Source organism: Xyrauchen texanus, chromosome 19 (genome assembly GCF_025860055.1).
Source record: "Xyrauchen texanus isolate HMW12.3.18 chromosome 19, RBS_HiC_50CHRs, whole genome shotgun sequence".
Taxonomy (NCBI): domain Eukaryota; kingdom Metazoa; phylum Chordata; class Actinopteri; order Cypriniformes; family Catostomidae; genus Xyrauchen; species Xyrauchen texanus.
Genome location: NC_068294.1, coordinates 13,855,999 through 13,868,921, shown reverse-complemented (window position 1 = coordinate 13,868,921; position 12,923 = coordinate 13,855,999).

The following is a 12,923-nucleotide window of genomic DNA, read 5'->3' as shown; positions in this document are numbered from 1 at the left end:
TACAAAACTAGTCTCAAAGGATCCACAGGAAGAAGGGGTAGTTCAGAGTTTTCCGACAGCAGAGGTCAGTTGGCTAACCTCCCAAAGGGGCTGATAGGGGCCAAGTGTACGGCTCAAGTGTACATAGAAGGAAAACTATGTTCCTGCCTCCTGGACACAGGGTCGCAAGTGACAACAATTTCAAAATCCTATCATGAACGAACTCTGCCTGAGCTAGGTATAATCCCTCTGGATAATCTTCTGGAAGTGGAGGCTGCAAATGGACAGGTAGTACCCTATCTGGGGTATGTAGAAATGAGGGTCAAGTTCCCTGAGGATTTTCTTGGGAGTACTGTAGAAGTGTCGACGCTTGCGCTGGTTATCCCGGATACAAGTGGTACTGCTCAGCCAAAAGTGCTCATAGGTACCAATACTTTAGACTTGGCATATGGGAAGCATCTTGAAGCCAATAACACTGTCTGCAAATTCATCCCATTTGGTTATAAGACAGTGGTGAGAACGATTGAATATCGACGGAATCAGAGAGTAAACAGTAACGTAGGAATTGTCAGACTCCCCACCGCTGATGCCACTATCGTACCACGCAGGGCAGAATCTTGTCATGGAGGGAGTTGTGAGTGTAAAGGGACAGGTGACGGATAAGTGGGTAGTGATGGAACCCCCTTCTCATTCTTCTGTTCCTGGAGGACTTTTAGTTGCGAGCTGTCTTCTTGACTTACCTAAGCATCCATCTCAGTAAAGTCTCTGTAGTGCTTAAAAATGAGACTGAGCATGATATTACCATTCCTGGAAGGAGTGTAATTGCAGAAGTCCATGCCATACAGAGAGTAATCTCGAACAAGAGCACTCAAAAGGAAGACAAGTCCTCCAATGGAGAAGAGAAACTTACAAAGGAACTCTGTTTTGATTTTGGCGACTCTCCGCTAACCAACGAATGGAAGGAAAGGATTTCCCAGAAGTTAAGGGACCAGTCAGAAGTCTTTGCTATGCATGATTTCGATGTCGGACGAACTGACAAGGTGAAGCACAGCATCAAGCTACATGACAATACTCCTTTCAAGCACAGGACCCGACCTATACATCCTGATGACTTTGAAGCAGTCCGTCGACATCTGGAAGAGTTACTTGAGGCTGGAATCATCCGGGAATCGGAATCATCCTTTTCGTCACCCATTGTGGTTGTCAAAAAGAAGAACGGTGATGTGAGGCTGTGTATCGATTATCGCAAATTGAACACACAGACCATAAAGGATGCTTATGCACTGCCAAATCTCGAGGAAGCCTTTTCGGCACTCCGTGGATCTAAATGGTTTTCAGTGCTCGACCTTAAATCTGGCTATTACCAGATTGAAGTTGAGGAAAAGGACAAGCCCAAAACAGCTTTTGTTTGTCCTCTTGGATTCTGGGAGTTCAATCGAATGCCTCAAGGGATAACGAACGCTCCCAGTACATTTCAACGCCTTATGGAGAAGTGTATGGGCGATATTAACCTCACTGAAGTTCTGGTATTCCTGGACGATTTGATTATATTTTCTGAGACGCTAGAAGAACATGAAATCCGCCTTTTGCATGTCCTAAATCGCTTGAAAGAGTACGGATTGAAGCTTTCAGTCGAGAAATGTAAATTTCTCCAGACCTCTGTTAGGTATTTAGGACATATAGTATCACGGAATGGTGTGGAAACCGATCCTCAGAAAATAGAGACCATTAAAACCTGGCCAAGTCCTAAAACCCTCAAAGAGTTACGTTCCTTCTTGGGGTTTTCTGGCTATTATCGCCGTTTCATCCAAGATTACTCGAAGATCGCGAAGCCACTAAATGACTTGACTGCCGGATATCCACCTCTCCGCAAGAACTGTGAAAGCAAGAGCAAGAGTACGTCCTACCTGAGTCCTAAAGTGCCTTTTGGAGGAAGATGGACAGAAAGTTGTCAACAGGCTTTTGACACGCTCATAGAGAAACTCACCACAGCACCCATTTTGGGATTTGCTGATCCCACACTGCCGTCACGAGTTGCACACCGATGCTAGCACCACCGGGCTAGGTGCTGCACTTTACCAGCAGCAAGGGGAGAACTGCGAGCCATTGCTTTCAGCCAGCCGTGGGCTTTCAAGGAGTGAGGCCCGTTATCCTGCTCACAAGCTCGAGTTCTTAGCCCTGAAATGGGGAGTCACTGAGAAGTTTTCTGATTACCTGTATGGAAGCAATTTCAAAGTGGTCACAGATAGTAATCCGTTAACTTATGTGTTGACATCTGCAAAACTGGATGCGACAAGTTACAGATGGCTTTCCGCCTTGTCCACATTTTCTTTCACTCTTCAATATCGTCCGGGAAAAAGTAACCTAGATGCAGATGGGCTGTCAAGACGCCCTCATGGAATGCTTACCAATGACGAGATATCACAGAAAGAGCAGGAGCGCATACGTCAGTTCACTTTACACCACTTACCTGAGGAGGGGAATTCAGTCTTGGTCCCCACTGATGTAGTCCAAGCTATCAGCGATAAACATCTGTTACGCACAGCTGAGGGCGGTGATTACGTTCCTTTGATTGAGTCCCTTTCTGCGAGTCCAGAGGCGATTCCTGAGACTTATGAATGCTTTGAGGGATTTCCAGTAGTTCCTCAAATGACAGAGCAAGAGCTGAAAGATAAGCAAAGAGCTGATCCAGCAATACAGGAAGTTGTCTTACAACTGGAATCAGGGAAACCGTCATTGCCTGTACTGAGGAAAGAATTACCAGAACTCCAATTTTTTCTGAGAGAATGGAAAAAGTTAGAGCTGAAGGATGGTATTCTTTATAGGAAAAGAGTGGTTGGTGAGCATACTACTTACCAGCTTGTTCTTCCAAAGGATCTGAGGCCTATTGTTCTGGAACAACTGCATGACAATATGGGTCATATGGGTATGGAAAGAACCCTTGATCTTGCTCGAGCCCGTTTTTATTGGCCGAGGATGGCTACAGATGTGGAGGTGAAGATCAAGACATGCAACCGGTGTGTGTGCAGAAAGACTCCACCTGAGAGAGCAGCCATTAGTGAATATTCAAGTATCCAGACCACTTGAGTTGGTATGTATGGATTTCCTGTCTTTGGAACCAGATCGTAGCAATACAAAGGACATCTTGGTGATAACTGATTATTTCACGAAGTACGCTGTAGCGATCCCTACACCAAATCAGAAGGCCAAGACAGTCGCAAAGAGCCTTTGGGAAAACTTCATTGTGCACTATGGTGTACCTGAAAGGCTTCATAGTGATCAAGGGCCTGACTTTGAGAGCAAGACTATTAAAGAGTTGTGTGAGATTGCTGGTATTCGGAAAGTCAGAACCACACCATATCATCCAAGGGAAACCGGTTGAACGGTTCAACCGAGCGCTGTTGAGTATGCTGGGTACTCTGAGAAACAAAGACAAAAACCATTGGAGAGATTTTGTGAAGCCTGTTGTGCATGCATATAATTGCACTAAACATGAAACTACAGGGTTTACCCCATATGAGTTGATGTTTGGCCGGCAGCCTAGATTGCCAATAGATCTCGCTTTTAGAGTACCTGTGAATAACAGCCGTAATGAGTTCCATTCCCAGTATGTGAAAACCTTGAAAACTCATTTGCAGGAGAGTTATGAGCTTGCCCGAAAGAATGCAGCAAAGGTTGCAGCAAGGAACAAGACAAGGTATGACAAAAGAGTGACAGAGTCTTCACTTGATGTGGGTGACCGAATTCTTGTCAGAAATGTGCGTCTCAGAGGGAAGCACAAATTGGCTGATAAATGGGATTCTGAAGTATACATTGTGGTGAATCGTGCTGGTGAACTTCCTGTTTACACCGTGAAACCAGAAGGAAAGGAGGGACCTTCATGGACACTCCATAGGGACTTATTATTGCCATGTGGTTTCTTGTCACCTTCTGTGGAGGACGAAAAAATGGTACTTAAGTCACAAAGAGGGAGAACAGTTCAGAGAGAAGTAAATGAGGAAGAACCAGAGAGTTCAGAGCAATGTCTGGATTATGATGGAGAGGACGATGATTATCTGGAGCAAGAAATTGACCCCTGTTCCAAACCCACTCCAGTGAGATTCGTTAAGGAGTTTGATGTTGTCAGAGCATCAAGAAAAATTCCTTTCAGAAATGTTGAACCTGTTACCCAGATGCAACCTAATTCAAACCTTGGCAGTGCCAACATCATTGAAAGTATACATGAGGAATATTCACCTGAACCAGAATACTTACCTGAAACTCAGTCTTCTTCTGGACCAGTCTCCGTGCACAGTGATGTGATACCTGAAAGGGGAAGGTTGGAAGAGAGGATATGTCTGTCTGAAACAGAGCAACAAAGTTTGAATGATCCTGCTAATTTCAGAAGGGAGAATGAAACTAACACTAACACAGAACAAAATCAAAAATCCATACCTCATATTCCAGTGGAAGGAGACAGAGTGGACCCAGTTGAATCTGAAACACCTGAAGAAGATACAGAGTCAGATGGATGTGAAGCTGGAAGTAGGTTAAGGAAATCCAAAAGAGTGAGACAAAGATCCAAAAGATTGACTTACCCTGAGTTAGGCAATCCCATGATATCTATTATTCAATCTCTTCTGCAAGGGTTGAACACAGCTTTCATTGAAACATTAGCAGAGCAACCCAGATCGTTTAAACACCCTAAGATATAGGCCTTAACACTGATTAGAAGGCATCATCACAACGCAAAGGGACTTGCGTGGATTTAAAGAGGGAGGGTGTAACCCATGTTAAATGTGGTGCAAAATAAATAAATAAATAAACAATATAATTGTATATTCTAATAATTATAGTTTTCATTAAAAAGTTGAAACGATCTATTAATAAACATTTTGAATTAACTATCCCAAAATAAAAATAATAAGTATAATAATTGAGCGCAGAACATGTGACGTATTACACGTAAGCACGCACGTTGTGTATGGCGCAAGCTGATGATTTGCGGAAGTGTGAGAGACGCGCCGAACACGAGATGAGATTGATGCAGGCGGGATTAAAAAGAGTGATGATTGCTCATTTAATCGTGGATGTTTGACGATTGTGAATCTTCTCGGAAATCTGAAGTGTTTAACAAACTGTGAAAACTCAGGATTTGGTCAGGTTTATTGTTTGAGATGGAAATTTCTCTCATGGATTTGAGATGGCGAGCCACCCATATCGTTGAATGCTGATATCTGAGCCTGGGGCAGAGACTTTTTGTTGTATCACGAGGACCTTTTCGTTGCATTATCGACATCACCTTTTTCCAAGCGGGAAGACATTCTTTTTCCACCCTGAACTGGTAGGATTGATCTGATTTCACTCACCCACGGGACTTTATTAAAGCACTTTCTGGATAATATTCAGAAGACAATTTATACAAATAGTTCTAATACGGGTATTGTTCATTGAATACTATTGAATGTGAGACAGATGTGAATTTTGGTTTCGTTTTGTTTTTCCTTTTATCATTTCATGTGATCTGAGTTTAAATTGAAATTGAATTGTGGTTATCTGATATTTTATTGTTTTGTTTGAGAAATTATTTGGGTTGTCAAAACAATATAGAAGGTTTAAAACTAGATTTAAATAGTGTCAAACCCTTTAATTCTAAATTAAAGATACGTAAATCTAGAAGTTTCCAAAGTAAGGTGAAATCAAATAAGAATTGTGCTATAATCTATGTCTGAACAGAGGTAAAGAAAATAATATAGATTCAATTGTAAAAGAAAAAAAGGAAATACAACTTAAAAAGAGAATAAGAGGCAAAAACCAGAGACAACACTGAGAATTATTTCTTTTGGTATATATTTTATTGTTTTATTTATAAGATCTGATTTATGTTGTTTATATGTCTGTCCAATCACAATATAATTTTCTTGAGAAATCTTCCTTACTTGTGGTGTGATTTATTTACTACCAGGAATTTATTCTGTTCTCTACTAACCTAGAAACTGGTCCATTGCTCCAACCCACATTGAGGGCACTTGTTACACGTGGCATCCTTTTTGGCTTTGGATAGAGGTGCATCCTTGGAGGACATTTGTATGGTGGCAGGGTTGTCCTCTCCACATACTTTTGTTAGATTTTATAATCAGGATAAGGTTTTGACTCCTGCTTCCCAGGTTCTCTCTGTTGGAACAGGAATAAAGCCATAGTCATAGTTCTGCTGTGCCCAGGTTTACTTGTCTAAACCCACATTTTTATTACAAACTCACGTTTGGCTGACATTTTGAGCTTGTCACTTAATAGTTTTTTATGGAAGGTATTTCAATAGAGATGCAAGGCTTGTTTTGTACACATGGCCTGACCAGTGTGCTTGTTCATTGAATTTTCAGAATTTTTTATTTTTTGCAATTGACACACAAGAGCCAGCTTTACAGGTCACAAATAAAATTTGTATCCAAATTTGTATTTGTATATTAGTTTACATTTCCCTAAAACGTAATATATTGTTCCTTATCTGTCACTCACTCAACGTTGTGTCGATGAGTTGACACTAGGGGTCACTCCTGCGTAGCCCAGACATCTCTGATCTTGAGAAAAGGCCAATGGAAATTGCCGTGTGGAATTTGCATTCCACTCCCCTGGACATACGGGTATAAAAGGAGTGACGCTGCAAATACACATCAGATATCTTCTTCGCAGCCGAGCGAACAAATTCACAGAGCTGAATTCCTCTGCCGCCTCCGTTCATCTCTTTACGCTGTTGGATCTAATGTGCATTCCAGCGGTCCTCCCCCTCGCACACCAAGGTTGTGCTGAGCAAATACCCCTGGGCACTTCAGCAGCAGAAAACTACGGAGTGAACAACTTAGTTTATATATATATATATATATATATATATATATATATATAAAAACACATAAAAGATTTCAATGGGAGCTACTATGCTGGGAAACCCCCCACGGATATCCCATCCCCCAGCACGCTCGTTTGCCCCAGCGAGTTCGTGATGTGACCACCGGCTCGTCTCAGGGTGAGTTCGCGATCGCGTTCGCGGCTTGCTAAGTGGATGACCTTTGGCCCAACTTGGTCAAACCAGTTTGGCCTATTTGGCGGCACCGTAGAGGATTTCGCTGAGTAATCCTCAGTGGTTAAAAGGCAGATGGGGACCATTCAACACATCCTGCCCCAGCGCGACACAATGTCTCGCACCCCTGTCTGTTTATCGCCATGGGCGTCCTCCTGCGGTAGCAACACTAGCTCCGCCACAGCCTGCCCCAGTAGGCTGGCCCTAGCGTCGAGCCTCCCGCAGAAAGCAGACGCCACCCGTCTCATGGCCGTTCGCCAAGAACCCAAGAAAGGCTTCAAAGCATTCCCCGAGACAGGCAGTCCAGGAAGTAGGAGACCCGCTGCACATGAGCTGGTAAGATCACCACTCCTTCCCCCAGTGGAGAGCCGGGTGGAGGTTCATTGTTTTCCTTTCCTTACCTCACAGCATGCCCCAAGGGCCGCGGTACCCACATTCTAAGAAAAAAGCAGTCTTCTCATTTCCTGGGCCTCACACTCTCTGGCAGGCATGGCACCTCGGAGGTGGGCAAAAATCTGCCCCTTATGTGATGGTCTCCACGTGCTATGAGGACGAAAATCTTCCACCTCGTCCCAGGCTGTTCCGGGAGCGGTCACAAGGAGCCAGGTAAGTGCTTTGATGTCTCTAGACTCAGCACCATGGGCTCCGCCCTGTCGCGATGCCACACCCGCTGGTATGTCCGATGTTGTAGTTCCCTTGGTCCCTCTCGCGCAGAGCTTGGGGGTGTGGCTCAAGCTCCCCAACCCGTTGCGTTGGTTGATCAGGACCATCCGACATGGCTATGCGATTAAGTTTTCCAGGCCCCTGCCCAAGCTCAATGGCATCCGCTCCACTGCGGTGAAAGGCAAGAACGCCGCTGCCTTGCGCGCAGAGATCGCCTCCCTTCTACGAAAGGACGTGATAGAGCCTGTCACTCCAGCCTAGGTGAAGAAGGGGTTTTACAGCCCCTACATCATCGTACCTAAAAAAGGCGGAGGATCGCGTCCAATCCTAGACCTACAAGTTCTGAACCGGGCTCTGCACAGACTCCCACCGAGATGCTCACGCAGAAATGCATTTTGGCGAGCATCTGGCATCAGGACTGGTTCGTGGTGGTAGACCTGAAGGACGTGTACTTCCATCTCTGATTCTTCCTTGACACAGACCCTTTCTCCAGTTTGCCTTCGAGAGTCAAGCATATCAGTACAAAGTTCCCCCCTTCGGCCTGTCCTTGTCCCCTCGTGCCTTTACGGATGTCACAGAGGCAGCCCTTGCTGCCTAAGGGAAGTGGGCATCCACATCCTCAACTATCTCGAGGACTGGCTAATCCTAGCTCACTTGCGGGACATGTTGTGTGCTCACAGGGACCTGGTGCTCCGGCACCTCAGCCGCTTGGGGCTTCGGGTCAACTGGGAAAAGAGCAAGCTTGCCCCAGTTCAGAGCATCTCTTCTCTTGGTATGGAGTAGACTCGGTCTCAATGATGGCACGCCTCACCAACGAGCGCGTGCAGCCAGTGCTGGACTGTCTGCATGTGTTCAGACATAACACGATGGTCCCACTAAAATCCTTTCAGAGGCTCCTGGGCATATGGCATCCTTAGAGACGGTCACACCCCTTGGGTGGATGCATATGAGTCCACCTCAGCACTGGCTACAGGTCCGAATAGAGCGCTCATTCCTTCGAGCCCCTTGAGTCAGCAGAGCTACAGGCGCTCTCTCTGAAGACCGCCCTCCTGACGGCGCTCACCTCCATCAAGAGGGTAGGGAACCTGCAGGCGAACTGTGCCTAGAGTTCGGTCCAGCTTACTCTCACGTCATCCTGAGACCCGGACCGGGCTACGTACCCAAGGTTCCCACGACCCCTTTCAGGGATAAGGTGGTGAACCTGCAAGCGCTGCCGCAGGAGGAGGCAGACCCAGCCTTGCCGTTGCTGTGTCCAGTGCGTGCTCTTCGCATCTACTTGGATCGCACACAAAGCTTTAGAAGCTCTGAGCACCTCTTTGTCTTCTTCAGGGGACAGCGGAAGGGAAGCGCTGTCTCCAAACAGAGGATCGCCCACTGGGTCGTCGATGCCATCACTATGCATACCACGCCCAGCACGTGCTGCCCCCTGCTGGCCTATGAGCCCATTCTACCAGGGGTGTTGCGGCTTCTTGGGCATTGTCCCACGGTGCCTCTCTAGCGTATATGTAGAGCCGGGGCTGGGCAACACCTAACACCTTTGCAAGATTGTATAACCTCAGGGTTGAGCCAGTTTTGTCCTGTGTGTTATCAGGTGACACAAACAGGTAAGTTCGGGTCAGCTGGCCGGGTGTATCGCTTGTGCATAGCGCCTTTCCCCTCCCTTGAGGCAAAGATGTGCGCTCTTTGCCCAGTTGCATTCACAATAAGTTTGAACACTGGACATTTTCCTCCCTAGCCTAGTGGCCGTCGAGTCTTCAGAGAGGCTCGCTGCCGCCCCAGTATGGGCATCACCAGGCCCCCGTACTGAGGTAAGTGCTCCACATGTGCTGGTTGTCCCCCTAGGCAAACCTGTGTGATGTATATTCCGCAAAATGGTTTCCCTGTCAGTAAACCGCGTCTTCCTTGGGCAGAGGGCCCTCTGTCCTTGGTCACCAAGTTTGTAATAACTTCTCCTCACTTGGGAAGGATCTACCACGACGCCACTCTGCACGATGTGCTTCCGCTCCTAACCATTAAAGACCGTGTGTTGTATTCCACATCAAACTGTCTGACTTGTGAACGTCCCACAAACTTTCCATGGGAATGCACCTCTACGCGTCCCGTCACCAGTGCTAAAAGTGAAGAAGCCACTACTCTCTTCTATCCCAACTAGACAAAAACTGTAATTCTGTAAAATTCTGCATATTTCACCTGCATATTCTGCAAGAACTGTTCATTCATTCAGATATAAAATATCTGACTACTTTCCCATGTGATATTTTGGGTGTGTATAACATCAATGTGTGCATCATAAGTTTTTTTTAAACATTCAGGGATATCTCGTTTACTTAAAACTATCTGAATCAAAGTTTTAAAAAATCTTTAAAAGAAAATATGCCACATTGCCATGTGAACCTTGTTAACTTTGGTAGGTTCTTTACCATAATCATGTGTTGCAATTACAGTTAAATTAATACGCAAAACAAAATATTTTAATTTGCAGAAAGTTGAGTCTCCATATAACCTGTTTTTATTTCCTATCATAATTTATTGCATTCGGTCTCATTGTTTGTCTCATAGGAAAATATGAAAAAGTATTTTATTATTTTTTTGGGAGATCAGGAAATCAGTTTTATTATCAAATTAATTTGTCTTTAAAGCACTGTAAAATTAATCCAATTGCCTTTGACAGTCCCAATATATGTCTAAATTGAATAGCCTACACTGAAAAACATTTAATCCATGCACATTCTTTATGTGTAGGCCTATGATAAGGTTAATAATTATCTTCTTTATTGTCTCAAATTGAAACAACAACCTACTTGATAGTATTACGTCACGCCACAGTAGCGTCATCTCTTCAACTCCGAAACGCCTCAAAATTGCACAGAACTACCATGTGTTCAGTGATGCACTGTTCTTAATCTGTCCATAAATGCAGTGTGCTAGTATCCATAACAAAAGACACATTAAAAAAATCAAACTGAAAAAATTTAAAATGTAAAAAATAAATGTTGTTTGGAGTCTTCTGTATTTTGTAGTTTTAACATTTCATGTGTCAAGTGTTTTTTTATTGTCGTTTCAACCATATACAGTTAGTACTGTACACAGCAAAACGAGACAACGTTCCTCCAGGACCATGATGCTACATAAAAACAACAAAGGACCAACACAGGACCACATGAGACTACACAACGAAATAAAATACCTATATAAACTACCTATATATACCTATATAAAGTGCACATGCAAACATGTGCAAAAAGTACGGGACAGTACAACAAATTTCTGACAATGAACAGGACAATAGACAGAGTGCAGCGCCGACCAGTACTCAGTAGTGCAAAAAGATGACAGTTTCTAAAAATGTAAACATAACATACTATGAGATAGTGTTCTATGCACATAGCCGTTATTGGGGTAGCAGACAGTTATAAAGTGACAGTAATTAAAGTGCAACTCAGGACACGTGTGTGTGTGTCAAACCAGTCTCTGAGTATTGAGGAGTCTGATGGCTTGGGGGAAGAAGCTGTTACACAGTCTGGCCGTGAGGGCCCGAATGCTTCGGTACCTCTTGCCAGACGGCAGGAGGAGTAAAGAGTTTGTGTGAGGGGTGTGTGGGTTCAGTCCACAATGCTGGTTGCTTTGCGGATACAGTGTTTTTTGTAAATGTCTTTGATGGAGGAAGAGAGACCCCAATGATCTTCTCAGCTGTCCTCACTATCCTCTGCAGGGCTTTGCGGTCCGAAACGGTGCAAGTCCCAAACCAGGCAGTGATGCAGCTGCTCAGGATGCTCTCAATAGTCCCTCTATAGTATGTAGTGAGGATGGGGGTTGGGAGATGTGCTTTCCTCAGCCTTCGAAGAAAGTAGAGACGCTGCTGGGCTTTCTTGGTGATAGAGCTGGTGTTGAGGGACCAGGTGAGGTTCTCCGCCAGGTGAACACCAAGGAATTTGGTGCTCTTGACGATCTCCACAGAGGAGCCGTCGATGTTCAGCAGAGTGTGTTCACCTTGTGTTCTCCTAAAGTCAACAACCATCTCTTTTGTTTTGTCAACATTCAGGGACAGGTTGTTGGCTCTACACCAGTTTGTCAGCCGCTGCACCTCCTCTCTGTATGCTGACTCGTCATTCTTGCTGATGAGACCCACCACGGTCGTGTCATCGGCGAACTTGATGATGTGGTTCGAGCTGTGCATTGCTGCACAGTCGTGAGTCAGCAGAGTGAACAGCAGTGGACTGAGCACACAGCCCTGGGGGGCCCCAGTGCTCAGTGTGGTGGTGGTGGAGATGCTGTTCCCGATCCGGACTGACTGAGGTCTCCCAGTCAGGAAGTCCAGGATCCAGTTGCAGAGGGAGGTGTCCAGGCCCAGCAGGTTCAGCTTTCCAATCAGGTGCTGGGGAATGATTGTGTTAAATGCTGAGCTGAAATCTATGAACAGCATTCGAACGTATGAGTCCTTATTGTCTAGGTGGGTGAGGGCCAGATGGAGTGTTGTGGCGATGGCATCGTCCGTTGAGCGGTTTGATCGATCACGCAAACTGCAGTGGGTCTAGTGAGGGGGCAGCTGGGTCTTAATGTGCCTCATGACGAGCCTCTCGAAGCACTTCATGATGATGGGTGTAAGTGCTGACGGGGCGGTAGTTATTGAGGCAGGACACTGAAGACTTCTTTGGCATGGGGATGATGGTGGTGGCCTTGAAGCACGTTGGAACGACGGCGCTGCTCAGAGAGATGTTGAAGATGTCGGTAAGAACATCTGCTAGCTGGTCTGCACATCCTCTGAGCACTCTGCCAGGAATGTTGTCTGGTCCAGCAGCCTTCCGTGGGTTGACTCTACGTAGAGTTTTCCTCACATCTGCCGTGGTAAGACAGAGCACCTGGTCGTTGGGAGTAGGGGTGGTCTTCCTTGCCATCACGTCGTTCTGCACTTCAAACCGAGCGTAGAAGTTGTTCAGCGCATCTGGAAGGGAGGCATCTTTGTCACAGGCAACTGATGTTGTGCTGTAGTTGGTGATGGCCTGGATGCCCTGCCACATGCGCCGCGTGTCACCGCTGTCCTGGAAGTGACTGTGGATTCTCTGGGCGTGTGCGTGCTTTGCCTCTCTGATTGCCCGTGACAGTTTGGCCCTAGCTGTTTTTAGGGCTGCCTTATCGCCTGCTCTGAAGGCGGAGTCTCGGGACTTCAGCAGCGTGCGCACCTCTGCAGTCATCCACGGCTTCTGGTTGGAGCGTGTGGTGATGGTCT